Source organism: Dicentrarchus labrax, unplaced genomic scaffold, assembly GCF_905237075.1.
Source record: "Dicentrarchus labrax unplaced genomic scaffold, dlabrax2021, whole genome shotgun sequence".
In the NCBI taxonomy this organism is placed as follows: domain Eukaryota; kingdom Metazoa; phylum Chordata; class Actinopteri; family Moronidae; genus Dicentrarchus; species Dicentrarchus labrax.
In genome coordinates, this window is record NW_026136713.1 from 1,866,438 (window position 1) to 1,893,924 (window position 27,487).

At 38.6% G+C, this 27,487-nt stretch overlaps 1 long non-coding RNA gene across 1 annotated transcript in view; it reads right to left on the minus strand.

Moving 5' to 3' along the window:
- Positions 1-731: 731 nt before the first annotated feature.
- Positions 732-27,487, minus strand: part of LOC127375279 (uncharacterized) — a 135,517-nt gene continuing 108,761 nt past the window's right edge. The window contains exon 2 of the long non-coding RNA XR_007887344.1: positions 732-870. This is a non-coding gene — a long non-coding RNA (uncharacterized LOC127375279). The remainder of the gene's footprint in view (positions 871-27,487) is intronic.

A 27,487-nucleotide genomic window follows, 5' to 3' on the forward strand; every position in this document is an offset into this window, starting at 1 on the left:
CACCAGTGCTCATCCACTGAGAATGGACTTTACAGTGAAGTAGGAGACATCTTGTGTCCAGCAGGCTTCCACCTCCCTGGCTTCTGTATTTGACGACCTGGGAATGAGAACAGGCTGTGAATTCTGTGGCCACAGAAAACACTAACGGCCTTATCTAGAGCCAGTGTTTGGTTTGTCCATTCTGGGCTACTGTAGAAATATGGCGGTCCAACAGACTCCACGGAATGCAACCTTAGTTGTCTGTAGATAAAAAAACCTCCCATTATAAGGTAACAAAAACTCAAGTATTTATATGATACACTAATGAAAACATACCTATAAATATTATTTTCCATTTCTGACAATAGATCTTCCTAAAGGTTTCACACTGGACCTTTAATACATGTCTTGAAGGGATATTCAATTAAACTAAAATTATGTAATATTAAGTGATGTGTCGTCTTATACAAGACAGAATAATAACAGAATGATCCTCTAACATATTAGTTAAATGAAATCTAGAAATGTTTCACTTTGCTATTAACATGAAGCAAGCATGTCAAGACTTTTGTATGCCGCACCAGTTTCCAAGGAACAAAACATAGTTGTATATAAATAAAACATTCAATATACAAGTGTTACAGTGTTTGATTTTTTACATTATTTAAAATGTTTATAGCAAGTATAATGTAAAATCATGGTATTCTGGAAATTAATGATATAGTTAAGCATAATTACATAGAGTAATTCAATTCAATTCAATTCAATTTTATTTGTATAGCGCCAATTCATAACAGAAGTTATCTCAGGACACTTTTCAAATAGAGCAGGTCTAGACCGAACTCTTTAACATTAATTACAGAGACCCAACAGTACCACCATGAGCAAGCACTTGGCGACAAGGGCAAGGGAAAACTGCCTGTTAAAAGGCAGAAACCTAGGACAGATCCTCCGGCTCTAGGTGGGTGGTCGTCTGTCTCGACCAGTTGGGGTGAGAGAGAGAGAGAGAGAGCGACAGACAGACAGACAGGTGCACAGCAACAACAGTATTGGCAATGGCAGTCAAGCAGGACCATGGCAGGAGGCTCCACCAGGATCCATGAGAACCTGCGAGACGAGAAGCACAAGAACTCCGGGGAAGAAGTGGAGTTCGTAACATGCAGTAAAGGGACATGAATGAGTGCAGAAAGAGAGAGGAAGAGAGTAGCTCAGTGCACCATGGGAAATCCCCCGATAGTCTAGGCCTATAGCAGCATAACTAAGGGATGGTTCAGGACTCACCTGATCCAGCCCTAACTATAAGCTTTATCAAAGAGGAATGTCTTAAGCCTACTCTTGAATGTGGTGAGGGTGTCTGCCTCCCGAACCACAACTGGAAGCTGGTTCCACAGGAGAGGACCTTGGTAACTGAAGGCTCTGGCTCCTGTTCTACTTTTAGAGACTATAGGAACCACAAGTAGCCCAGCATTCAGAGAACGTAGTGTTCTAGTGGGGTAATAGGGTACTATGAGCTCTTTAAGATATGAAGGGGCCTGACCATGAAGAGCTTTATAGGTGAGGAGGAGGATTTTAAATTCAATTCTACATTTTATAGGGAGCCAATGCAGAGTAGCTAGTACAGGAGAGATGTGATCTCTTTTTCTAGTTCCTGTCAGTACTCGTGCTGCAGCGTTCTGAATTAATTGGAGCGTTTTTAATGGACTTATTGGGGCAACCTGATAATAAAGAGTTGCAGTAATCTAGCCTTGAAGTAACAAATGCATGGATTAGTTTTTCTGCATCTGTCTGTGATGGTATGTGTCTAATTTTTTCTAATATTACGTAATGAAAGAAGGCAGTCCTAGAGGTCTGCCTCATGTGGGAGTTCTCCTGATCAAAGATAACTCCAAGATTCCTGACAGTGGTGCTAGAGGCCAGGGTAATGCCATCTAGAGTGACTATATCTTTAGACAATGAGTCTCTAAGGTTTTTGGGGCCAAGAACAAGAATTTCGGTTTTTTCTGAGTTTAACATCAGAAAATTGCAGGTCATCCAGGATTTTATGTCCTTAAGACATGTTTGTAATTTTAGATAATTGATTAATTTCATTGGGTTTGATTGATAGATATAACTGCGTATCATCTGCATAACAGTGAAAGTTAATGGAGTGATTCCTAATAATGTTGCCTAAAGGGAGCATATATAAAGTAAATAGTATTGGTCCAAGTACAGAACCTTGTGGAACTCCATGACTAACTTTAGTATTTATGGAGGATTCATCGTTAACATGTACAAACTGAGAACGATCTGATAAGTATGACTTAAACCAGGTTAGGGCAGTTCCTTTAATGCCAATTTGATGCTCAAGTCTCTGTAAAAGAATATCATGGTCAATGGTGTCAAATGCAGCACTAAGATCTAATAATACAAGTACAGAGACAAGTCCATTGTCAGAAGCAATCAAAAGGTCATTATTAACTTTAACCAGAGCTGTCTCTGTGCTATGATGAACTCTAAATCCTGACTGAAAATTGTCAAATAAACTATTGTTATGTAGAAAGTCACACAACTCTTTGGCGACTACTTTCTCCAGAATCTTAGAGAGGAACGGGAGGTTAGAAATCGGTCTATAGTTGGCTAAAACCCCTGGGTCAAGAGTGGACTTTTTATGAAGGGGTTTAATTACAGCTACTTTAAAGGACTGTGGTACATATCCTGATAATAAAGAAAGATTAATCATATCCAGTAAAGAAGTGCCAATTAAGGGAACAACTTCTTTAAGCAGCCTAGTTGGGATAGGGTCTAATAGACAGGTTGATGGCTTCGATGAAGAAATGATTGAAGTTAACTGATGAAGATCGGTAGCAGAAAAACAGTCTAAATATACATCTAAGTTTACATTGACAGAAGTCCCTGAACTTGGAGAGCCACTGATAACTGTTGATGGCAGTTGGTGATTAATTTTTTCTCTAATAGTAATAATTTTATTATAGAAGAAGCTCATGAAGTCATTGCTACGTAAGTTTAGTGATATATGTGCAAGCATACCATGGCAGACAAAGGCAGCCTGTCATGGCAGCTCCTATCATTGTTGTAGTTTTAGTGTGTTTTCAGTGTGTTTTTAGCTATTTTTAACTGTTTTCTTACTTTCTTACTTTGTTACTACTTTGTTCACGTCGCTTAAATACTTTTTTGCCGTTTTTGAGCACTTTTTATTTTTTGTTTGCATGGGTCTCCATGGCGACGGGGAGTCGCATTGTTTACACCCGCGACCAGGTAATCGCCCTGAGGTACCCGAGCATCCTGACTGTAGCAGCAGACTGACAGCTGAGGAGACGGCGAGGCTGCAGAGCGGGGGTTAAATGGAGGATGAAGAAGAGGAGATTTAAACTCTACAAACATGGCTACACGAGCAGATACCGGACTCCAACGAAACCATTCCCGGCTTCCAGACGGTTCGAGCCGACAGGGACACCACCACGACCGGCATGAAGAAAGGAGGGGGACTGGCCGTGCTCATAAACAACAGGCTGTGTGAAAGAGCGTGTCTGCAGCCCGGACATCGAGCGTGTTGTCGTCGGACTTCGTCCATATTATCTGCCATGGGAACGTTCCAGTGTTATCGTCATCACTGTCTATATTCCTCACAGTGGTCTTCATCATCATCATCACTGTTTACATTTATGATGTCTTATTTATTCTCCTGTACAGCACTTTGGTCAACTTTGGTTGTTTTTAAAGTGCTTAACAAATAAAGGTGGATTGGATTGGATTGGATACCAATCACAAGTCAAAACGTTGAATTATAAAAGCCAGAAGTACTAAATGAGGAGCTATTTGGGAGCTGAAAGTCCTGACAATTGCTGAGCTAAGCCAAATGATATGGATCACTAAAAAAGAGCCAAATTCCCATCACTAATGCTATTAACCTCAGACTGAAAATAACAGTTTATATTCCCATCTTGGAATATCACCTTTTTTCCTGTTACCTTAGTGACATCCTCTGATAGAGTGCATACATAAGTATATTTAACTTAAAATATTTAATATTTAATTATTTTTGTGTCACATATGCAGCTTTTTTATTTTTCATATATGCTTTTTTTGCATATTGCAGTTACTGCGGAACATACAAATACTGCATTTCTTCATATGGTGCTAGCTAGGGCTGTGTATTGATACGATACATATCACGATACTGGGGTTACGATTCAATATACAGTGATATATTGTGACCTGTTAGGTAGACGATATCTTGCAATTTAAATAAAAAAATTAAGTTTTAGGAAAGCTGTCATAGTATAAAGAACAGACCACCATATGAATAAAGTCTGACTTTATTTTCTTATGCCACCAGAACAGTGGGATCTACGTTTGTATTTATCACAGTCGCAACATCCAATATCACAGCCCTCAGTTTATGTTTAAAACACTACTATCTAGCGGTTGGCAGTTTAACCACAAAAATGAATAGTGTTTCGGAGAATTGATCAAATATTGCAAAATAAAATACTGCAGTACAATATTTTCTTAGACTTTACCCAGCTAACTGCCCTTTAAGAACAACAGAATTGCCTGCTATAGCTAAGCAGTCTTGCTATCCTAAACACACTAGCATAAAACTCAAATGTATGAAAAAGCAGCACAATATGACTAAATATTAACATGCAATGAAATTATGACAAACCCTGTGCCTTTAGCAGCAAAAAAACAACAAAATAGCATTTTCTGACATTGTGCGGCCACACTTGACAATCTACTGTACAGACCTTGTCCCTGTTTTGGCATGACCTATTTAAAATAAAATGTTAATATGTTAATGTTAATATCAAAAACAGTGGGCAAAATTTACTTTAATAAACATGAAAAACAAGATCTAAAGCAGGGTTTCCATGCATCCTGGAAAAAACTTGGAAATTAATTAAAATTACCAAATAATTGATGTTGTCCTGAAAAGGCTAAGCTGTACCAATTGAATTCTATTGCATTATTTTGTTGGGACAGGGTGTGGCAGTCTAGGAGAGAATCCAAAGAAAAAACTGAATAATAATCGCAGATTTATTTATATTATCTCTGGATCCTACTTTTATGAAAGAGTGAAGTAAACAATTCAATGCTTCTCCTGACCCCAGTATTTTTTGCTCTGCCCCTCATCCTTATCTAGCACCGCTGCACTGCTCCTTCCTTCTGGTCCTCCTCGCCCGTCTCTTTCCTCTCCCTTCATCTGACACTTCTTCAGTTTTTCTCGTCCATCCTCTCCGGGCAGCTTGGCCTGGACACTGACAGGGCCTCAGGGTTGCTGGTTCAGTCCTCTGCACGGACAGAAGGGAGATATTTTGCGAGATCCAATGTTTTTGACAGCGATGAATAAATGCATAGAGTGAATTTGCTGGGGCTATGGGCATGTGTGAGAGTGTATCTTATAAAAAGAATACATAACAGTATAATTTAGTCTTGTGCAATTTGGGCAGCACACATTTTTTTTGTAAAATAACACCCTCCTCCCATCCTGCGTGCATTGGTTTCATTATCCTCACACACATTTCTAGAATCACAGGAGCCGTCACCTGACATTATCAATTGCTAACTTCCTCTGTGACAGTAAGCAGCTGAGTATCAGGCCTCAAAGTGTGTATGCAACAAGCTCTCTCTTCACACACACACACACACACACACACACACACACACACACACTGCCTCCTCATAACCTAATTTCTCTCCACACAACAGCAAAGCTCTCTCGCAGCAAGTGTTGAATTAAAATGGAGCCCAATGGCAACAATCTTAAAGGGCAAACGAGTGGCAAGCAAGAGAAAACATTAGCAGCAGTTGAAAGGTGTTTAGAAGCTTTGAAGGCTTGGCTGAATTAAAAGGGGATAATGAATTTCAAATGGTTGTTTATGTGTGGCTGCGGTGGATGTAGTGAGTCGATGCGCCACCAGGGGGTTGTGAGAGCCACGCTGGAGAAATCAACTGAGTGTTTTCTGTCTGTGTGTGGGGGCTGTTAGTCAAGCAGATCCAGGGTCGGCAGGATGGAAGAGTAGTCTGTCGGATCAGGATGGAGGCGCTCGACTCAGAGCAGCCCGCACATGAGAAGTCCTCAGAGAGCCAAACAGTGCATCCTGTTCTTAGCTGTGGGGGAGTTTGGAGCTAAAAGTTGAAGTGCAGCTCCTCCACAGCAGCAGCAGCAGCAGCAGCAACAGCAAGTAAGCCATCTGAGGCTTTCGCAGGAGGTGCAGCACAGAGAAGAAATGCCAGAAGAGAACTCAGAACAGCACCAGGCCTCAAGCGATATTTGTGAAAAAGTGGGCATTTTACTGATTTAAAACAGATGTGTGAAATATCCCCCTTACTAGCATTATGAGCAGTGCTGATATCCATTTGGAAAGTGAATGCTAGTTAGACTAGTTTTCTAAAGTTAGCAGCTTTCCCACCAGACATGAAAATTTAGCTCACAATGACAACTACATCATGAAAGTCGTACACGAGGCAGATAATCTGTAAAAAAAAATCAGATTCTGGCTCCTCCTAGTGCTCCTAATGGCACTTACAAGAATCTGCTGAGCCTGGATGAAAACAACCAATCAGCCATTAAAAGGACTAACATGAAATTGGTATTGATGGTAAATGTCAAACTATTCCTTAAAATACAGCTTTCTAAAAACACCTCTGTGTAATCTTAAATAAACAGAAAAATTGCATATGACACATATCTACGTATACCTGTGAGCTATAGCTGTATTTACGTATTGAGCATACATATTTTAAGCTATGTTGAGCCATATTTTACTAACACGGTATGAAAATGTTGAAATCACACATTAATTCATATTTTAGATGGAAAATGAATGGGTATACATTAGTATATTAGACACGTGCCTACATTCTTATCATTACTTATATACAAAACTATAGTTTATATATATATTTATATATTAAAACAGTGGTTGCCAACCTGGGGGTTGGGACCTCCACTAGGGGTCACCAAGGCGTCACAGGAATTTATGGAATATCAGACAAGTTTAAATATATACACAGTTAGCCTAGACTGATCAGCCATAACATTATGAGCACTGACAGGGGAAGTGAATAACACGGATTATCTGGTTATTATACCACCTGTCAGTGGGTGGGATATATCAGGCAGTAAGTGAACATTTTGTCCTCAAAGTTGATGTTAGAAACAGGAAAAATGGGCAGCGTGAGGATCTGAGTGACTTTGACAAGGGCCACATTGTGATGGCTAGACGACTGGGTCAGAGCATCTCCAAACCTGCAGCTCTTGTGGGGGGTTCCCTGTCTGCAGTGGTCAGTACCTATCCAAAGTGCTCCAAGGAAGGTGAAGAAAAGTGGAGAACCAGAGACAGGGTCATGGGTGGACAAGGCTCATAGATGCACGTGGGGAGTAAAGGCTCCAACAGACGAGCTACTGTAGCTCAAACTGCTGACACAGTTATGATAGAAAGGTGTTAGTACACACAGTGCATCACAGTTTGTTGGTATCGGGCTGTATAACATTATGACTACCAGGGTGCCCAGGTGGTCAGAATGTTATGGCTGATTGGTGTATAATTTCAGCATTTTATTAATTTCTTTTAAAAATTTAAACAAAGTGTGACTAAAAAAGGAAATTCTTCTTTTATAGCGTTATTATTTTTTAAGATCTAAACTGTGAAGACCTGAGCATAAGCTATAGTCACTTAACTCTCTGTTAAACAGCCTCATCCTGCATTAGAAAAGAACTAATAGAACAATGGCCAAATGTCAGAGAGAAGAAAACACTGAATTTGTCAAAAAGCCAATTAAGTCTGTGTGATCGTTAAAAAAATTTAATTAATACATAATACATTTAGAGAATTGTATTAAATTTTCCTAAAAATATCAGCCATGCTGCCAGTTCCAAACTTCATTTTACAATTAAACAAACATAACAAAAGCCACTGTATGAATGAATGTTTTTCTTGAAATTCAAATGTCTTTAATGTCTTTTTGTTTGCCTGTCGATGAGAAGTTCAGATCACAGTTTTCTTCCTTTTCTGTTAGACACAGCAGTCAGAAATATTACAGCTACTGTCTCAGATATTATGTTCTATGCTTTTGGCCGCAGGATTAACAGTTAAAATCCGGAGTACTCCCACAGTGCTCCTGGCTTCTTTTGAGCTGCAGCTGAAAAGCAGAAATGTTCCAACGTGAAATGTAGCTTTACACTGCAGAGGTGATAAGTGGTCCAGCTCTGCGTGCCACAGCCCTGACACTGAAATTGTTGGATACAACCTTGAGTGAAAAATGCCCCCTCAATCACAGCCGCACTATGTTCTGCTACACTGAGGGTGAAGAGGAAGAGAAAAAAACATGGTAGAAGTGTTTTAACACAGATTTTAGTTCCAGTGTAGCAAGGGGCTCTTCTCAGTGTCTGTGAAAAGAAAGAATGTGCATGACCGGATCTTTATTGATCAAAAACTGGGTGAAAATAATGTAATTTTACTCTGAGACACATTTTACTGTTTTCCTCAATATTTTTGGTTTCTCAAATGTTCAGTACCCCAATGGGCTATGTTCCTTTTTAGGCAGCCCACACATGAGCAGTGGTCTGTACGTTGGTGTGTCGTTGTGTGCTGTACGAGTAAAATGAATGAATACCGTACTAAAATAAATACTATAGTGCTGGATATAGTAAAATACATAGTAAAAGTGAGTAAGATATAGATACTACAGACTTCTGTTCAGGAGTTCAGAGCTCATAGGATATACTGTGACAGAACCAAATTTAATGTTCGCTAACAATTCAATAGTGGGCAGAAATTAAAGGAATACAATGCTGGAGGAAAACATGCTTTCCCTGAGCATAATGCAGGTTTTCTATATCCAGTATTATCCATCTGAATAATAATCTGGAATAAAAAAGCTCTAATGCTAACATCTTTTACTAGAGACAATATCAGTGACTTTCCCCTTAATACTGTATTGAAGAGGAACAATAATTATTATTCTAATTATTATCAATTATATATGTATTATTTACTCAACGGTTTACAATTATGTCACTGATGTAAACAAACTAGTATTTTACAGTTTCGTAATTTTTTGAATTATACACAATATGCACATTATAAAAATAAAAGCCCTGTTTAAATCTCAATAAATGTTCATTCATCAATCATTAGTATGTTGAAATGTGTGCAAATGTCACATTTAGCATATTTTGCAGACCTACTGTGCACTGGGGATTTAAAGGTCCAGTGTGTAGGATTTATTGGAATCTAGCTGTGTAGTTGCAGACTGCAACTCCTTTGCTTCACCCTCTCGTTTAAGCAGAAAAACTACAGTGGCCGTGAAATGTACTACAAAAAAACACTCTCTAGAGTCAGTGTTTGCTTTGTCTGTTCTGGGCTACTGTAGAAACATGACGGACTCCATGGAAGGCAACTCAAAGGCTCATTCTAAGGTAACAAAAACATAACTACATTCAGGTGATTATACACTAATGAAAATACCATACTTATAAATATTATATTTCATTTCTGACAAAAGATCCTCCTAAATGTTACACACTGGACCTTTTAAAGACTCTCACTGACTCTATTAAGAATTATTGAATCCTAAGTGTACCAAGTAGGGGTGTAAGAAAATATCAGTACAGTATTGCGTTATTTTGTTTTGGGATATTTTATCGATTTTTAAAAATGGTTGCATAAAAAAGTCAACTTTTCTTTTAACTCACATTGTATGCATTTAGTGGCGTGTTATTAATACTATGACAGGTTTCCTAAAAAAAATCTTACCTTGCACACAGAATCAGTATATATTGAATTGTAACTCCTGTATTTTACTCACTGATGGTAAAACAGCAGTTTTTCTACCACACATATTTTTTTCATTAATTGCAGCCATTTTGCAACACAATAACTGAGTAGAAACCTGATTTATTTATATGATATTGATTATCCATCTAGCTTACTATGTGCCATGCCAAGAGGCCAATGCCAGCCAGAAAGCTAATGGTAACCATGGTGATGGAACAATATATTTGATTATTGATCGGCCAGTTGCCTTAGTAATGACTTTACATCCAAGTTATTCCCACAGTAATTGTGGTGTTACCAATTTTAGTAGCTGATTCAGACACAAACTAGCTAATATGGCTGTATATTAGCAAGAATCTGGCAATACGATATGTATCACAATACAGGCTTACAATTCAATATACTACAGGAAAAATACTACTACTAATACTAGGAAAACTGTCATAGTATAAAGAACAGACCATCATTTGAAAAAAATATCAATATCAATTCTGTATTCAACAAAGAATTGTTGAATACAGAATTGATACACTTTTTCAATATTTTCTCACACCCCTAGTAGTTACTAAGCCTCTAGTTGACTTTACACCCTAAGTGAGCACTCATAGATGGTCTAACCCAGTTCAGGAAACTTCATAAGCATTATTAGGAAATGTTTCTGAAATGATGAACCCGTACAACAAAGCCTTATTTGATTTTGATTCTACCTGAAGTAATGCTTAGGCTAATAGAATGTTCCAAGAACCTTGAGCCAGAACAAACAACTCTGCAGTGCATAAACACTTACTGCATGTAAGTACAGTTTGTTTCTTATGGGCTCAGATATGCCCTCAGTATTTATTAAATAAAAAAATATATAAAAAAACAAATATTAAAAAAACAGGATACAGCGGCTGAAGATGAGAAACTTGAGCTGTGAGAGTGAGGTGGAGACAGCTGGGAGGCTGACAAAGGCAGAATCATACACTTAGAAATAAATAGATCATGCAGGCATACGATGGAAGAGAGTGGAGAGAAAGAACAAGTGCAGTCATAAAAAATCCACATTCAGGAACACAGGAGATAGAAACAACAAATCCAACCGAATGCTGTCAGACTGCTGCAGAATTACATCTATAAATCTAATTTACAATTAAAACCTCACTTATTCTTTGATCAGATACTTCCTTAAGTCTTTGTTTAGGTTAAGTTATTTTACTCCTGCTTGTGTTCAGACAATGTTTAAGATATGAGAAGAGAAGCTACTAGATTCCTCTGAATCATCATTGTTAAGAATTTTAGCTGGAATTTGGTTATGCCAGAACAAAGTAAACAAATCCTGGTATAAATAGAAAAGTAAGTTATTTCACCCTTTATTCTTTAATATGTTACTTCTCATACTCAAACATTATGGGCTAGTCATTTTTTAAACAATCCTTTATTGATTTCTTCTCCTACAATGACATTTTTGAGTATTGCAAGCCATTCAAATTCTTGCACCCAGCTCCTTTATTTCAGGAACTTCTTACAATCATCATTAGAATTGGAGGACTAAATTCTCCTCAAATATATCTTTAAAAGTAGTAAAAAGTAAAGCTGAGTCTTTCAACTTGTTTGCCCAGAGCTTTACTCAGTGTTACAAATGGTTTCCAATGCTGTAAAATGTTCTTGTGTTCCTTTGTCAAAGGCTGTCCAGCCCTGTTTCTTAAGAATTACATCCATATTGCAGGATTCCACATCTCACGATTCATGTTTTGTGCCAATGCATTGTGTCCTTTATGTAAGCAAGGTGAAAGGTAAGGTTGTAAAGGTCTAGACCAGAAGTTCTTAAACACAAAAGATCCACATCTGATTTTATTCAGAGGTCTGAAATGATTGGCGATAGTAAAAAAAGATTAAATTACTCATTCGGTCATTTATATTAGTTGTAGAAATTGTGTACAAAAGAAAAAAGACACATAGCAAACTGATGGCAAAGCTGACAGCAAATTCTCCTGTACGTTAAAGCTGCAGTAGGTAACTGTTATAAAATAAAATGTTCTCATATTTGCTGAAATTTTGACAGTAGTACATGATACAGAAAAAAATCGGCTCGTTCTAGTGCTCCCAATGACATTTACAAGAATCCACCGGGCTGGAACGAAACCAGGCAATCAGAGCCAAGAAAGATTTAAAGACACTTGGGTTGGAGTCAATCAACTCAAAACAATCAACTATATTTCTATTCTTTGGTTGTTTTTGTTCAGGCCCGGTGGATTGTTGCAAATGCCATTAGGAGCACTAGCACCAGCACATTATAGAGCCTTCAATCAAAGCAATAAAGCTGCACTTTCACTACATTCACTATTGATGTACTATTACAGTATATATACAAATATTTGTATAATTATTTATTGTTTTTAGTTTATTAATAGTTGTGTTCTGTACTTTCAGCATTGAGTGATACAGACAAAGACAACCAATTACTGCATAGAGCTGCTTGAAATTGAGTACAAATAGATGGTAATTAGCCTGATCAGCCAGTAATAAGTTACTAATAGCAGTCAACCTTGTCATACTTTAATTCAATTCAATTCACTTCAATTATATTTGTATAGCGCCAATTCATAACAGAAGTTATCTCAGGACACTTTTCTAGACCGAACTCCTTAGTGTTTCTTTAGTAGTGACAGAACATGACATAGCAGTTTGAAAAGCTCTCTGCGCTCTCTGGGGAAAATATTACTCCAAACTCCCTTTAAGAAATATCTTAAATGTGTCTGTAAATATCAGTAACTCTAGAAACACTAGAGAAAGTGTGTCATATGTCGGCAGGCTTCTTCAGTTCAGCATCAAGTCCATAATCCATAAAGATAAACTGTATTTACAAACTTTACATTTCGTCTCCTCAACTTGCTCATCCCCTATTGGTTAGCTGTGCTTAGTAGGAGAAGACCATGGGAATGAGAGCTTGACAACTTCAAAAAATAAGATTTCTCACTAAAATAAGAGCTGTCAAAACACTGCTAACACACTGCTGTGTGTCTTTTGGTCTGTCAATTTCTTTATTATATTTTTGGGGGCTTTTATTGCTTTAATTGATAAAGAAAGCTCTGTGATGACATACAGAAAAGGGCCACAAATTCTAGACTCCACACTGGCATTCTGACTGTATTGGTTGCAGTGAAAACATCATGTAAACAACCAAGAAGAAAAAAATTCAAAAAAGCTTAGCAATAAAGCAAATGAGTCTGAAGAGATCCTGTTTGAATGTGGCCAAGGACATGTAAACATCATATTTCTATCTCCTGTTTAAATACACACTCCCTTTCAGAGAGACACACACAGACTCTCTCCAATGGCAATGAGTTTGAGAAGCAGACAAAAGGAAGAAATCACTCTCTTTGGCATCTAATTCTACTCTTATTACAGTATTACACAGATTAGTATATTTTTCATATGAACAAAGGCCTGTCTTTCAGGCTGCAGCTTCCCTTTTCTGAAGCCAGCATCCCTGCCTCTAATGTCAGTTGACAGCAAAACCTCTGAACCTGCCTTTACTGTCTGAAGTTCTGGGTACAAAGCAAAGAGATGACTAATGACCGATGAGACACTGTTAAACCGGAAAATGTATTTTCAGGAAAAAATAAAATGGTTAGGTTTTCAAGGTGTAAAATTGGGAGCTCAAGGAGGAGTATAGATTGTAGGAGTGGTGGGAGGAGAGTTATGAGTGCTCTGAGGGGAAAGGAATAGAAGGTAAAACTGTAGATAGAAATGTCTCAAGATCTAAAAATATTTGCCACCAACTGCTTGTGCACACTGGACATCCGGGACCCAATTGGAGCGGTGACTAATGACTGACAGGGCATAATAAATTATTAGTCATAGGACAGCAGACTTTCAGAGAACAGGAAACATTGGTCCTGAGTGCTCATCTATCTAGTTATAACTTCTAAATAGAATTCTGGTGATCTTGCTTTAGTTTTCCTTTCTCCTTTATTAAAACAAATCGATAACACAAACTTCAGGAAGCTACGAATAGTCACTGCACCAGGCTGTTCACCAGAAAACAGTTCCAGCACGTACAGTAGCAGATGCAACATATTAATTAGTGAGCTTTAGAGGTGTTGGTAGGTGTATTTTCGAACAGAGTCAGGCTAGCTGTTGATGAACTGTCATTTTGTTAGGGATTTTGTTCCAGTAAAGTACAATATGAATGTGTCCTGAATGTCCTGCATTAGCCACTTTGGTGACTCCTTCTTTTGCAGGGGGCCCTCTGTCAAAATCTAGTAAGACTTCTCAAGACCTTTGACATTATGGGTGATATTGTGCTCACTTGATACATATTGCTTATCATAAACTAAATGACTGAAAGAGGGGACAGACAGGTGTACATACAGAGTGTGGTAAGTCAGTGATGGGCCAGCCCGTTCTCACTCTCAAATCATCAAATATGGCAGCTTTGTCTGTGGATCTACGCTTTAAACTAGTCCAGTGTAATAATCTGATGTGCTGTTGAAGTCAGGTGATAAGAGAGTGATACAATCTGCATCTGGAACAGGTAGATGGATGGCTCCAGCAAAAACAGGACTCTCACCCAGGAGACGTCTGTTGGGAGTCCCCTGTGAAACTAAAATCAAAATCGACTTCTTTTTAAGTTACATATTTATTTTAACCAAAACCATAGTCTTTTCCTTAACTTAACCGAGTAGTTTCTGGGCCTAAACCTAATAAAACTGCAACCACTGGAACTCATAAAATGTGGAATGTTTTTCAGCAAGCTTTAATTTGAAAGTAAACCAGACATTGTATATTAATTGTTGCCAACTTGACTGTAGGTCAGTTTTGCACGTACATGGCTCTGCAGTGTCCTAGTTTGAAGCGTAGGGCCACTGACCAAGCTGCCGTTTTTGATGAGTTGAAAGTGAGACTGGGTTGGGTAGGGAGGCAATAAGGGCTGAACAGCTAATCTAACTGGGTACCACTGACTTCCCACGGTCTTCCTCAATTGAAGGAAAGTTGCATGATTACAAATTCTATCTTCTGACCACAAGATGCTTTTAAAAGTTCCAGAAAGAGCTAAGAAGTTTTTGTCAAACTAATGTTTTTAATAATGAAAGTTAAAGATTTACAACTAACAAGTTTGGTTTCTGTGGAAAAAGCCACATCATCATCATCATCATCATCATAGCAAAGTGACTAACTGGAAAAAGGTTGTAATTGGACCTTGAGTTAAATATCCCATTGAAACTTTTATTAAGACATACAGACAGTCCTTTGGAACAATAATACATGTCTGATATGTTTTTTTTCTCTGCATACTGGACCTGGACCATTTTCGTCACATTACTATTGATAGTTCAAAACATAGAGCATGCTATACACAGTCAATCTAAAGAACCTCTCCAGACAGATATAAGTGATCACATTTTCTTCCATACGCTGCTACAAATTACCTCACAGTGTTCCCAACATGGCTGCCCCAGCGGGACAAAAGGATTTGTGACACCTACAAGATTTTCTCTGTGCACTACATGCAAGTCTTAATTGTTTTTTGGCTGCCTGACTAACACTCTTAAGTTTATAAGAAGGTAAAGCTGTGCTGTGCAGAGCTGCTTGCTTCTCTATCCTGCAACTTTTTTTCTCTTTCATCTTCTCTCTGCCTGTTTGTCCTCTCAGTGTGTACACACCACACACACACACACACACACACACACACACACACACAAATGGGATGCAAACATCGTGAGTCTGGGTCATAAATGTTGCATTTCATTCTCTCTTCTGAGATTTGAAGCAATGTTTTGTTTGAGTGCTTTTCTGTCGTCTTTTGTTTTCGAGTGGGTGCCTGAGTGCTTTAGGGTTGTCCCTGTGTGTGTGCATGCATATGTGTTTTATAAAGATGTTTAGGTAAAAGGTTGAGTTCAGAACGCCTACTTTACAGAGAAATACAAATCTGGCTATACGCAGTCCTTGGACTACCTGCCACTGTATGAGAACAGGACAAACCCTGGCTTGTATCTGACTCTCTCTCTACATCCCGTTGGTGTTTCTATGTTCTTTTTCTTTTCCTGCTCTGTTTCTTCCTTTCCTTCCCCACTCTGTGATCTTTGTCGACGGCAAGTACAGACAGTACAGAGAGCGGTTTGATCTTCTCTGCAGAGCTCTGCAGTGTTCTTGGCATTGTTTGACATGGGCTGGTCTCTGGGTGGGACATATGGCATGGGCTCAGGCTTTGGATGAAAGCTCAGATGTCGGCGGGAGTCAGCATATCTGCAGGCTTCACAAACCTACATTGCAGGCTTCATTTCAAAGCTTTTTACCTCTAATACCTGGGTTTTAAGAGCTATTTAAGGTTAATTTGATCTGACATATGGTACGTAACTGGGGATGGTTTTCTTCATTTTAAGACTTTGGTCTTTTGCTACCTTCCATTGGCTTTATAAAAGGGTTTGATATGAAGTTGAGGGTTGATGTTATACATGGTTGGACAGAACCACTAGGTGGCCCAGGTGGGGAAATGTTACCGTTGGTCTCCAGCTCCAACACTTTTGTTTTTGTTATTAATGGATATTAATATCATTAATAGAAAATAAATGTATACAATCAGTTTTTAACATGCACAATGTCATTGAAAACAAGATGAAAACAAAAAATTGCTGGCCCACTACCGTAGATGCAGCTTGTAGCTACATACACTCTGTGGAGGTGGGGTGTTGTATTTGAAGGATCTAGCAGTTCAGTGTACAGAGATGCTACCAAAACATTTAAAAGTACCACATGCCCATGGTGTCTGATTATTTCAGGAAAACCGGGAATGCGTGACAACTACTCAAGCATAAAAAAACTCCAGAAAACTGGACAGCTGTGCCATGTTCACAAGGCCAAGGGATTCTTCGACATCAGGTATCTAATGAAGTACTCTACTGGTATCACCTTAAGGCTACTGGTATTGGTACTAGTAATATATATTGTTTTAAATTATACCCAGCCCTTAATACTCCAGCTACATACAGCTACAATGGCATCAAACCAGTGGAACCTCACTGTGACGATACAATCTGGTGCTGTGCAGTCAACTGTGGCTCAGTGGTAGAGTGGGTCGTCCACTAATCGTAAGGTTGGTAGTTTGATCTCTGGCTCCTCTCCCCGGCATGTCGAAGTGTCCTTGAGCAAGACACTGAACCCCAAATTGCTTCATACACACTTCGTACACACTGCATACCAGTGTGTATGAATGATTAGTTTCCGTTCTGGTGAGCAGTTGGCACCTTGCCTGCCATCAGTGTATAAATGTGTGTGGATGGGGTGAGTGTGGCATGTAGTGTACAGCGTAGTGAGTGGTCGAAAGACTAGAAAGGTGCTATATAAGTACAGTCAACCATTTACCATTTAGTGCCCCTGGCTGTTGTTTGCCGAGAAATAGTTCCAGCATGTAACGCTCCCTTAAGCCAAATCCATAAAAACAGTCTATGTATGCTTTTGCTCGCAGCCAAGTGCTCATTGATTTAATGTGGTGTGTGATTTCAGTGTTGATGAATCTAATATATTTCAATTATCTGTTAGTTCTGTTAGAATTACTCAATACGTACAAATGCTCTTCGGGCCCTTCGGACAGTTCATTAAGTGCACATTATAATTAAAATTGGTGCTATATGAATATTTATCACATCAAATTCTGATGGTTTGTTTTGTCAGCTGGACAAAAAGTATCACAGGATGATGGTATTCCATGTCAGATACAATCAACTTAACAATTCTATATTTTACCTTGTTCTTTGATCAACCTGTCTATCTAATTTAACAGAATTTATTCCTCCTGCTCCTGTGAAATGATGGATAATTTATTTCACAATCACTAACAATCACTGCAGACAAAGCAAGGTACTTCATGAAACATTATGTCATCCATGGCAATGGAGTCAGTCCCAGACCTTCTCCTTAGCTTAGGAGTTCTCTCGGTTCTTTAGTAAAAGTTGATAGCTCTGAAAGGTCCAGTGTGTAACATTTAGGATCTATTGTCAGAAATGGAATATAATATTTATAGGTATGTTTCCATTAGTGTAAAATCACCGTAAAATAAAAATCATTGTGTTTTTGTTACCTTAGAATGAGCTGTTTATATCTACAGAGCGTGTGGGTCTGCCATGTTTTTACAGTAGCCCAGAATCGACAAAACAAACACTGGCTCTAGTCAGAGCCTTTTGCGTGTTTTGTGAGTTTGGAAGGGTAGTGGTATTCAAGTGGTCAAGTTGTAATCTGCAACTTCATCGTTAGATGCCACTAAATCCTTCACACTTAAACTTAATTTGAAATATTTAATGCCATTGAGTGGTAAGATAACTAGGGCTGGCGTTGAAAACTTCATGAGTCTAATGATCAGCTGAGAAGATCCCGAGTCATCTGGCATTTTCAGTCGTCAGCCGAATCTCTTGAACACTTCAGTTTTTTAGCTGAGTCATTGTACACAGAGCGACAGCATGACAGGCTGTAGACTTTACAATCCAAGTGTCAAAATGAAGACAAATACTGACGTCCATTGTGACTCTTGGGCTGACAGCCCGGCTGGAGAGGTGCTCCATGGTGAGCTGGAATTTTATAACTGAACTGATAAAGGAGTTTAGTGTTGCACTGAACTGGAAAAAAAGGAATGAACAATTAAAACTTAGCATTTAACAGCCAAATCTGATTCACCGACAAAATTAGTTAGGTACAGCCCTAAAGATAGGATCCTTTTCGAATACAGCTTAAGATTTCATACTCTGGACCAAATCTTGACTAACAAAGTCTTTCAGCCTCACCACAATTATGAAAATTAAAATAGTTAAATGATCCATTCAGTTACTTCCAACCATCTGCAGCAGAATCAGTTAATAGTGTTCACTGATTGTGAGTGGCTGATAACCAAACCTGACATTTAACAGTGATGATTCAGATAGCTGGAGTCCCCCAAACACTAACCTGCCATTAATCTGTTGGAATAAGAGAAATATATTGTCAAATAACAACATAAAGCATGGTATATGACAAGTATGGATTTTAAAGTGTATTACAATGTATTACCACACATTTGTCTGCCTGTAAGCACTTTTCTTCATAGTGGCCTGGTCTTCCACTGCACACCAACAGCCTGATAAGGTCACTCTCTACAGCCTCTCCTTCTTTTTAAAGAGCTTCCGTTTGATTGGCAGCTTGCATGGAGTTGCTAATGTGCAATTTGTGTTATATCTTGTGAAAGGTCAGTGTGGGAAGTGAGTGTATGTGTGTTTGTGATTAGACGGATGACACTACGTCTGATTAAGTGAGAGTGGCTCCTTGTCAATCTCTGTGTCACCCATCACCAGGCAAACCTCAGTTCAGTACACTCCGTATTGCATTGCCAATTAGCACCAGCAAGTACCAATGGAAAAAAAAATACACACACAACTGAATGCAGCTTGAGAAAGTGCTGCAGCTCCGAGGTTGTGATCTGACAGAGCCAGAAGGGTAGGTGTGTGAAGTGCAACACCCACAAGATGGGATGCAGTCACACTTACAAAGACGTATACACCGACACCTGCCTAACTGCCTCAGGGGTCCTAAAGAAGGCCGTAGCTTTGCCATGTGTTAATTAGTTTTTGGTAATTGATTGAATACTTTTTTTATTTTTTCTGTTTTGGAAATGTGCACCACTTGGATGTCAAAAGTTAATTCTTAATAAATAACTGGTTTATTACACCTTAGGTCTTACTTGCATAGTTTTTGCTCTGATCACATTCTACTCACCACATCTGGATTTTTGCACTGTGAATCGTATTTAAAGATCCCGTCCAGTCGTGTATTAAAACATAATACAAATAGTCTGTTTGGAACAATAAAGTGTGTGTTTTCCACAAAAATAGTGTAATTTCCACCAAGCGTCATCAATGTAAAGACACCTCCTCCTCCCTGTGCTCTGTTGGCTCTGCCACCCGTCAAGTACTTGATCTGGGATGTTGATGGAGCAGATTTCTGTAAAGATATGAACAGTCTCCAATTTCCTGTTTGTTTGGCCAGTCCGAGTCCCATTTCATTAGCCAGTAGCAGCCTCAAATCCAGGCTGGGGCAGCAGGGCTCCTATCTGACTCTCTTCCTCTCCTCTTTGGGAGATCACAGCACCTGCTGTCGTGGGCTAGTCCACCTGATCTCGCCGGGTGGATCTTCTCAAAGTCTGCTGCTCTTTAATCCAAACCCCCAGCTTACTTTCCCGATAACTGTAGGCTATTTTTGTCATAGGTAATAGGTGTTTCAGCGATTAATCCGTAAACAGATTTAAACAAAAACAGAAAAGGAGCTAGCCTACTGGCTTCAGCCTCTGAATGTGCAGCCATTGCCAGTCAGTCTCTCCTGATCCAGTCAATTTGAAGAATTTTGGCTTAGCTCTTAAAAATTTCAGCAAAAAGCTGAAAGAAAAATCGGATGAAAACAATAATGTAGCAAGTTTGCAAGAGCTACCGGCCGCTGTATCTGCATGCACAGCCGTTGCATGTTAGCTCAAACCAGCGCTATGCTATGCTATCCCAGACCACAGAGCCTCTAGCATCTTAATATACTTTTAGTTGTGTTAGTCATGTTAACAAGCTAGCAGCAACAATAATAGAAAACACTACAGGTTTTATAGCTAACTGGGTAATGATAAACTGTTGACCTTGTGTAGGCGCTGAAACTCGATTGTTTTGTGTCAGTTTTACTGTTAACATCAGCTGGACTAAATTTTCCTCCATTTGGAATTTTATGAAAAGCAAAATTTCTATGTCTACTCCTAAACCATAGGTCAGATTGCTACCAAATCTTCTGTGAATCATCACACACTAGCTTCTCAAAAGCTGGCTTGTTCATGTTTTATTTAGTTTTCAAGATATTGACGAATAAACCTCAGAAGAGGCGTGGTTCAGCACAGAGACATAAGTAAACAACCGTTTGGCCAATCATCACAAAACACACAGGATATGTCCACATAAGTACCTAATACTTACCCTGAAAGTTTTATTAAAATTGACCACCAGGGGGCGTTACTGATACAAAAAATGTGAGTGTGAGTGTCTTAATAAAAATGTTACGATAAATCAGAAACTGTTTGGACAATTCTCATATTATAATTCAGGGTTCAGTATCTTGCTCAAGGATACTTCAACATGTGGCGGGAGGAGCCGGGTATCGAACCAACAACCTTCCGATTAGTGGACAACCCGTTCTGCCTCTGAGCCACAGCCCATAGATGTTCGCCCTGTGCCCCCCCGGTAGGTGTATACACAGCCCTGGATCCAGACTTGTTTGAAGCTGCCATTCAAAGAGTTTCTGGTACACAGTGGTCAATGAAGACAAAGGGGAATGGTGAAATATTAATACAGGCTATTGTGTTCAGGGTTGTTGGCAGCGACTGATTGTTTTCCTTATGTGTGTGTGTGTGTGTGTGTGTGTGTGTGTGTGTGTGTTTGTGTACCTCACCAGCACACCCACACCGTGACTTGTTTTTTCGTCTAGCGAGGTGCAGCTGGGCTTCCGAGAAGTACATGGCGCCGAGATAGATTTGGTTCAATATGATGGAGTAAACTGATCAGCTTTGAAAGCAAGGTGTGTGTGTGTGTGTGTGTGTGTTGTGTGTGTGTGTGTGTGTGTGTGTGTGTGTGTGTGTGTGTATCCCTGCCCTAGAGACAGTGTGTAAAGATGTCTATGATAATTCATCCACTATAAATGAACCTCCATTTATAGATTTTAATGAAATCCTAATTGCCAGCTTAATACACTCCCCTACTTTTATGGAGACATAAGTAATAGGCAAGGGGACATGAAATTATTTTATTCTGATATTTATTACACCCATTTGACTCCTTTGCAATAAAGTTCAAAATTAGATCCAGGCTGAAAATTATCTAACAAATGATATCATTTGAATCACCTAATTAGATGGGACAATCTCCCCTGTTTGATGGAGGAGGTTTAACTCCCATAATGAGATAAAAATATTAAATGTGATCTGTGTTGCAAGCATCTCTGCTGATGTGCATGCAGATAGAGGAGGAGGAGGAAGAGGAGGAGGAAGGAATGCTTCTGACTAGAGTCAATTATAGTTACTGAATATGCCTCAACTCCATTATGGCTCTTAGCAGAGTCGTCCTAAAGGTGCTGCATGTCAGGGTTTTTTTTGTTAATCTATTTTCATACATTACTAGTGAGCATGTAATGTATTATGAAATGGAAATGGGTACAACCATAGACCTGAGGATGAACTGGAGGACACAGAATGTTAATGAATTTAGGAAATGTGAGGAGGAACAAAAATGCATTCAAGTATTGAGGATATCTAGCATTTGTTTTTCTTCCTATACACATACATATATATATATATATTAACACTGGTGTCTGTATTGGCAGATATGCAGAGTTCAGGTATAAGAATTGTTATTCGGAATTTAAAAAATGGTATCGGAATATCTAATTGAATTATCTGCAACCGGATTTCAACAATAATTGTCAATGTTAATGATAATCAATTATCAGTTTTCAGAAAAATGCTGAATATGACATAAATTTGAAGTTTTTCATTGAAAAATGTGGTTACTGTCTTAGTGGCACAGTCTACTCTGTTGATTTGATAGCCACACATTTAAACACTAAACTATATTTGAATCAGTTTAGCCCCTGAATGATAGATGTGGTACTGCTAGGATCACTTTTACACTTATTCTGGCACTGTCCAGTACTAGGTTCTTTCTGGTGTGAAAAACAATATAAAAATAAACATTCAGCCATACTGCAATATTTGGCTATTCTGAAAAAAGGCCCTTCCCTCCATCAAAGTCTCCATCGTCCTTATGTTTTAGGACAGTGGGGACCACTAGGGGTCGCAAAAGCTTCACAGGGGGCCTTCTTGATTTTAAGTGTATGAAAACTTAAGAAAATATACAGAGTTGGCCTATACCTCAGGATTCTGTTAATTTCCGTAAAGAAAACTAAATTAAATTTGCATCTTTAAAGTATAAATTATTATTTAAGATCTAAACTTTTAAGACGTGAACAAAAGCTATATTCAGAGAGCCTTCACTCTCTTTTAAACACCTCATCCTGCATTAGAAAAATACATGGTTAAAACAACCAAAGAGCTGATAGAACAATGAGAAGGAAAGACTGAATTTGTCACAAAAGGAGCCTATTAAGGGTGTGTGATTGTAATAATAATAATAATTAAAGCTGCAAGCAGCGTTGAGCGGGACCTCGCCCTCCACTCGGGGCGTGCTGCGGCCGCGCCACGTGCCGTCGTAACACGTGCGGACCCCAACATGAAAATTTCACGTAAATCAGCTCAAAAAGCCACGCCGCGCTTACTTACTGTTGCAAGTAGGTGGCGCGATCACTATGTCTGAATATTGTCATGTAGAGTTTCATTGAGATTGGATCATATACACTGAAGTTGTGAAGACGTGTTCAGGGTGGGACTGTATACTGAAGATATGAGTACTATCTGTTTGATGGCCAATCGGTGGAATTTGACACATTGTCACGGGTACCGGCTAAACGCACAGTCACAAATAGCACAACTTTTGATCACCAATGTGTCTAGATTGCAGTGATCAAATCTGGAGTCAATCTGATAAAATCTGTAGGAGGAGTTAGTTATAACAGAAGCCCTTAAATGCCGGAAATGGCATCACTGTTTGACATTCGATTCAACCTGGCCAACTTTGAGGGCACACCACAGACACGGCCTTTAACGTAGATTCTCAAATAGCACAACTTTTAATCAGCACTATTTTTTGACTGTACTGACCAATTTTGAAGTAGATCCGATAAATTCCCTAGGAGGAGTTCGTTCAAATACAACACGAAAATAACCATTACCATGCCCCGGCGCCCCTGGTGGCGATTGTTGCTTTATTGGGCCTGGGCCATGGGAGTCAAGTTTCATTTAAATCACACGTGCCGTTGTGGAGATATAAACTTCTTCATTTTAAAGAGTGCCACCTTGTGGGAAATGGCCTGAAATTGTGCATGATGCCTAAGGAAGACATGTGGAACTATGGACCCAAGCTTGGTGTCAATCGGACATACCAATGTGGAGAAATGGTCCACTTCCTATTTTGACAAAAAAATCCACAGGAAGTGCTAATTTTATTATGCTATTATTATTATTTTTTTAAATATCAAAATTCTTTGAATTACTTTATTATTAGGACCGTCCCCAGATGCTACGTGAAAAAATTTGTGCGAATAGGACAAAGCGCGTAGGAGTAACACGAAGAAGTAGTTTATGGACATTTCGCGCTCTAGCAAAAAATAATTACAGGCGGAAATGGGCGTGGCCTATTTAGGGAGATTCAACTCCATTTACCAAACGCGTGGATATATGGTTTTTGAATGTGTGACAAACTATGCAAAAGTTATTAGCCCAAACGCACTTTTCATGATAGTAGCGCCACCTAGTGGCCAACCCAAAATTGACGCATAGATTATCGAATTTTTCGCCAGGTCTGACATGTGACATGTTTCATGAGTTTTTGAGCATGTTGCAGCCGCCAAATATCCGGGCCTGAACGAAAAAGCCACTTTGGATTGGTGGCTTGATAGTTGATTATTGAGTCTCATTCCCAACATTGGTCTGACGCTGGAAATGAGACTCAACTATCTTTCTTGGCTCTGATTTGCTGATTTCGTAGCTTTATGTCCAGATTCTCACAAATATCAAAGGGGTTTGAGATGATCGGAAGAGGAACTCTTTCTGTAAACTGTTCACTAAATCTTATTCTGAGCAAAAAAAAAAAGAAGACCGGGAATACAACTCTCCTGATTTTATGAGAAAACAAATCAAGGGTAATAATCTGCCTAAATAATCTTGTACGTCTTGGCTGCAGCACGCCCCGAGTTGCGTGGAGTGCGAGGTCCCGCCCAACCCTGCTTGCAGCTTTAATTTGAATTTGTATTGTTAAACTTGAATAACTGTATTGAAAAACTGAATTTATTAGTTTCTGGTCACTAAAAATTCAGCTTATAATTTAAATTTCAGCTAAATTAAATTCAGTCTTAAATTAATTATTTATTAAGGTTTCAAACGGGTCAAGGTGTTCAGTAAGAGCAATCGAGTGCAGATGCACAACCTAAATGTTGTACTGACCGAGGTTGTGAAAACAGTCCAACACGTAGTGGTTCAGACAATACAATTATGAACCTGAAAAGGGGAATAATATGTCTCCTTTAAGCATGTCTTTCTCTAGCCAATGTCTACAGGTCCAGGAAATGTTCAAAACAAACGTGCTGCTTAGCCAAAAAAGAGCTCTGTGCATCTGCACTCGATTGCTCTTACTGAACACCATGACCCGTCTGTGACCTTAAAAGTGTAATCTAGTGGTTTGAAATTGAGTTGAGATTACGACATTTTAATTTAGAGAGCTGAATTTGAATTTAGAGATCTGAATTTGAATTTAGAGAGCTGAAATTTGAAAGTACATAAAAAGTTGAATTTTTAGTGAGGCTCAAATTCAGTTTCAAACTAATAAATTCAAATTCAAATTATGCAATTCAGATTCAGTTTTTCAATACAGTTATTCAAGTTTAACAATACAAATTCAAATTATGCAATTCAAATTCAGTTTTTTAATGCAATTATTCAAGTTGAGCAATTCAGATTCAGTTTCTACTGACACAAAAATCAGCTCATAAAATTGCTTGATTTTTTATTTTGTTTTGTTTATTATGTTATGCAAGACATATTTATATGTTGTAAAAACTGTGAAAATATGTGTGACATTTTATTTACCTGCTTCATTGTAAAATTACATACTCCAGTGCATAAAGGTATTAAATCATCAAACCTTTTCTAAATGGTTAGCTGAATTAATGCATTGATTGAATTGAATGCAGCTGATGGGTAAAGGCACAATAACAATATGGGCTGTGTGGGAGAGAAACAGGATTTGGGGGTAATAAAATAGATGTGCCCCTGGTAGAAATGTCATGATGTAAAGTACCCCCAAACAGTCCAGTCTATGCCAACATTGGTTTCATCAGAACACATATAATTTGAGTTTACAGCTCAAAAAGATTACGGATGCTTGATGCCGGAATTATTCAGACTTTTTCTGTCTTTATGTCTAGAAGTTACTTTCCATCCACTCCAAAAACTTTACTTCCATCCGTTGTGTCAACAGAAGCAACCTTGAATGAAAACTGATTTACCTAATAGCTTCATATATAAAATGCCTCTAAATCATGGTCAGAGACCTGCGTGCTATCCATCATTGTGACGACTGTGTCGTCAGTTCTCTTTAGTCTGGATGAAAAGCCCAGAATGCAGACTCTGAGCACAGTGATTTAAAAACTAATTAAGAATCTTTCGCTTTTCTTTGCATCATTACAACAGCTGATCAGTGCTGCTGGTTCAGGTTCAAGTTTGAACAGAAACATTTGCAAGGTACCATAATGACCACCAACTTGATAATGATGATCCTTTATTATTGGCAGTTAAGTCTCTTTTTATCTTTTCTTGTACTTCCCCTTGAACACAGTGTTTTCTACAATATTGACATATACTATAAAAAAACTGCTTGGTAAGGATTAGGATGACATTGTACATTGTGTTATCTTCTAATGCTAACCATCTATCTGCTCATGGCTAAACCTAACCAACCAAACCAACAAGGGCAATGAAGACTAGCCAATCAGCAGCAGAGTAGCCAAATATCAGAAGTGCCAGTACACAGTACCTGTGAGTACTATTGCTGTCGTTATGTATGGTATATGGGTATATTTGTATATACTGTATATGAATGTATTGTCCACTATTATTTCCTCACTATAAAATATATCCACATTGTAAGAGCCTTTTAAGTTAAATAAATAAGTATAAAAAAAGATTCTCAAAATTATATATGTTGCTCAAACAGGAGGAAATAGTGTGTTATTGCGGACTAGCGTCAGTGGTGCATTAATCCACATTGGTGCTCTAGTGACAGGCTTTGAATACAAGTAAAATTAATTTATTGTTGTTTTTTTAATGGAATTTGCTTAAAATAAAAAAACATTCTGAATGTTGCAAGACTTTAGCTAAAAGAAGGGAAATTGTCAAAACCAAAAATAGATAGAGAAATGGTATGCTATATTGTTATAGCAAAAGTTCAGCCAGGAAGTTTTTTCTTTGGATATGTAGTTTATTTCCCTTTCCATCCTGCATTCACTCCTCTGTCACATGCTCACTCATAATTTCCTCTCTGTCATTATCAGGGGCTGTCAATCCGATGTCAGCTGTTCTCATCAGCTGGTCTCATCTATCCAATGGCACAGCGAAACACCTTCATTGTTAGCCAGCACTGAAATGTGATTCTCTTATTGCTGTCACGTCATTAATGCTGCAGTTATGAACGTCCTTCCACCTCCCCATCACCAACCAGTCTTCGCAAATTCGTCAACTTCAGTATCAGCCTCAGCAGGAAAAACAATCTCCCCGTAGAGTCCACATCCCTAAGACTTCCTGTCAAGACTTAATAGTAACATATGATGTGTTATAATAAGAAAATTATCTTTACTTCATTCACTTGTCTCTGATTGAAATGGGATGAGAGCTCTAGTCTCCACCATGATAGTCGGACACAACCAACCTGACCTTCACACTCTTGCAGAATGGTTCATTATAAATATATCTGTTCATTTCCAGCATGATGTAATTGTTCTTCCTGCATATCACACAGCTGTATTCATATCTTGTATTTTTTACAGGAATATCTTGAGATGCATACGAAGAGCATGAGAATTTCTGAGAG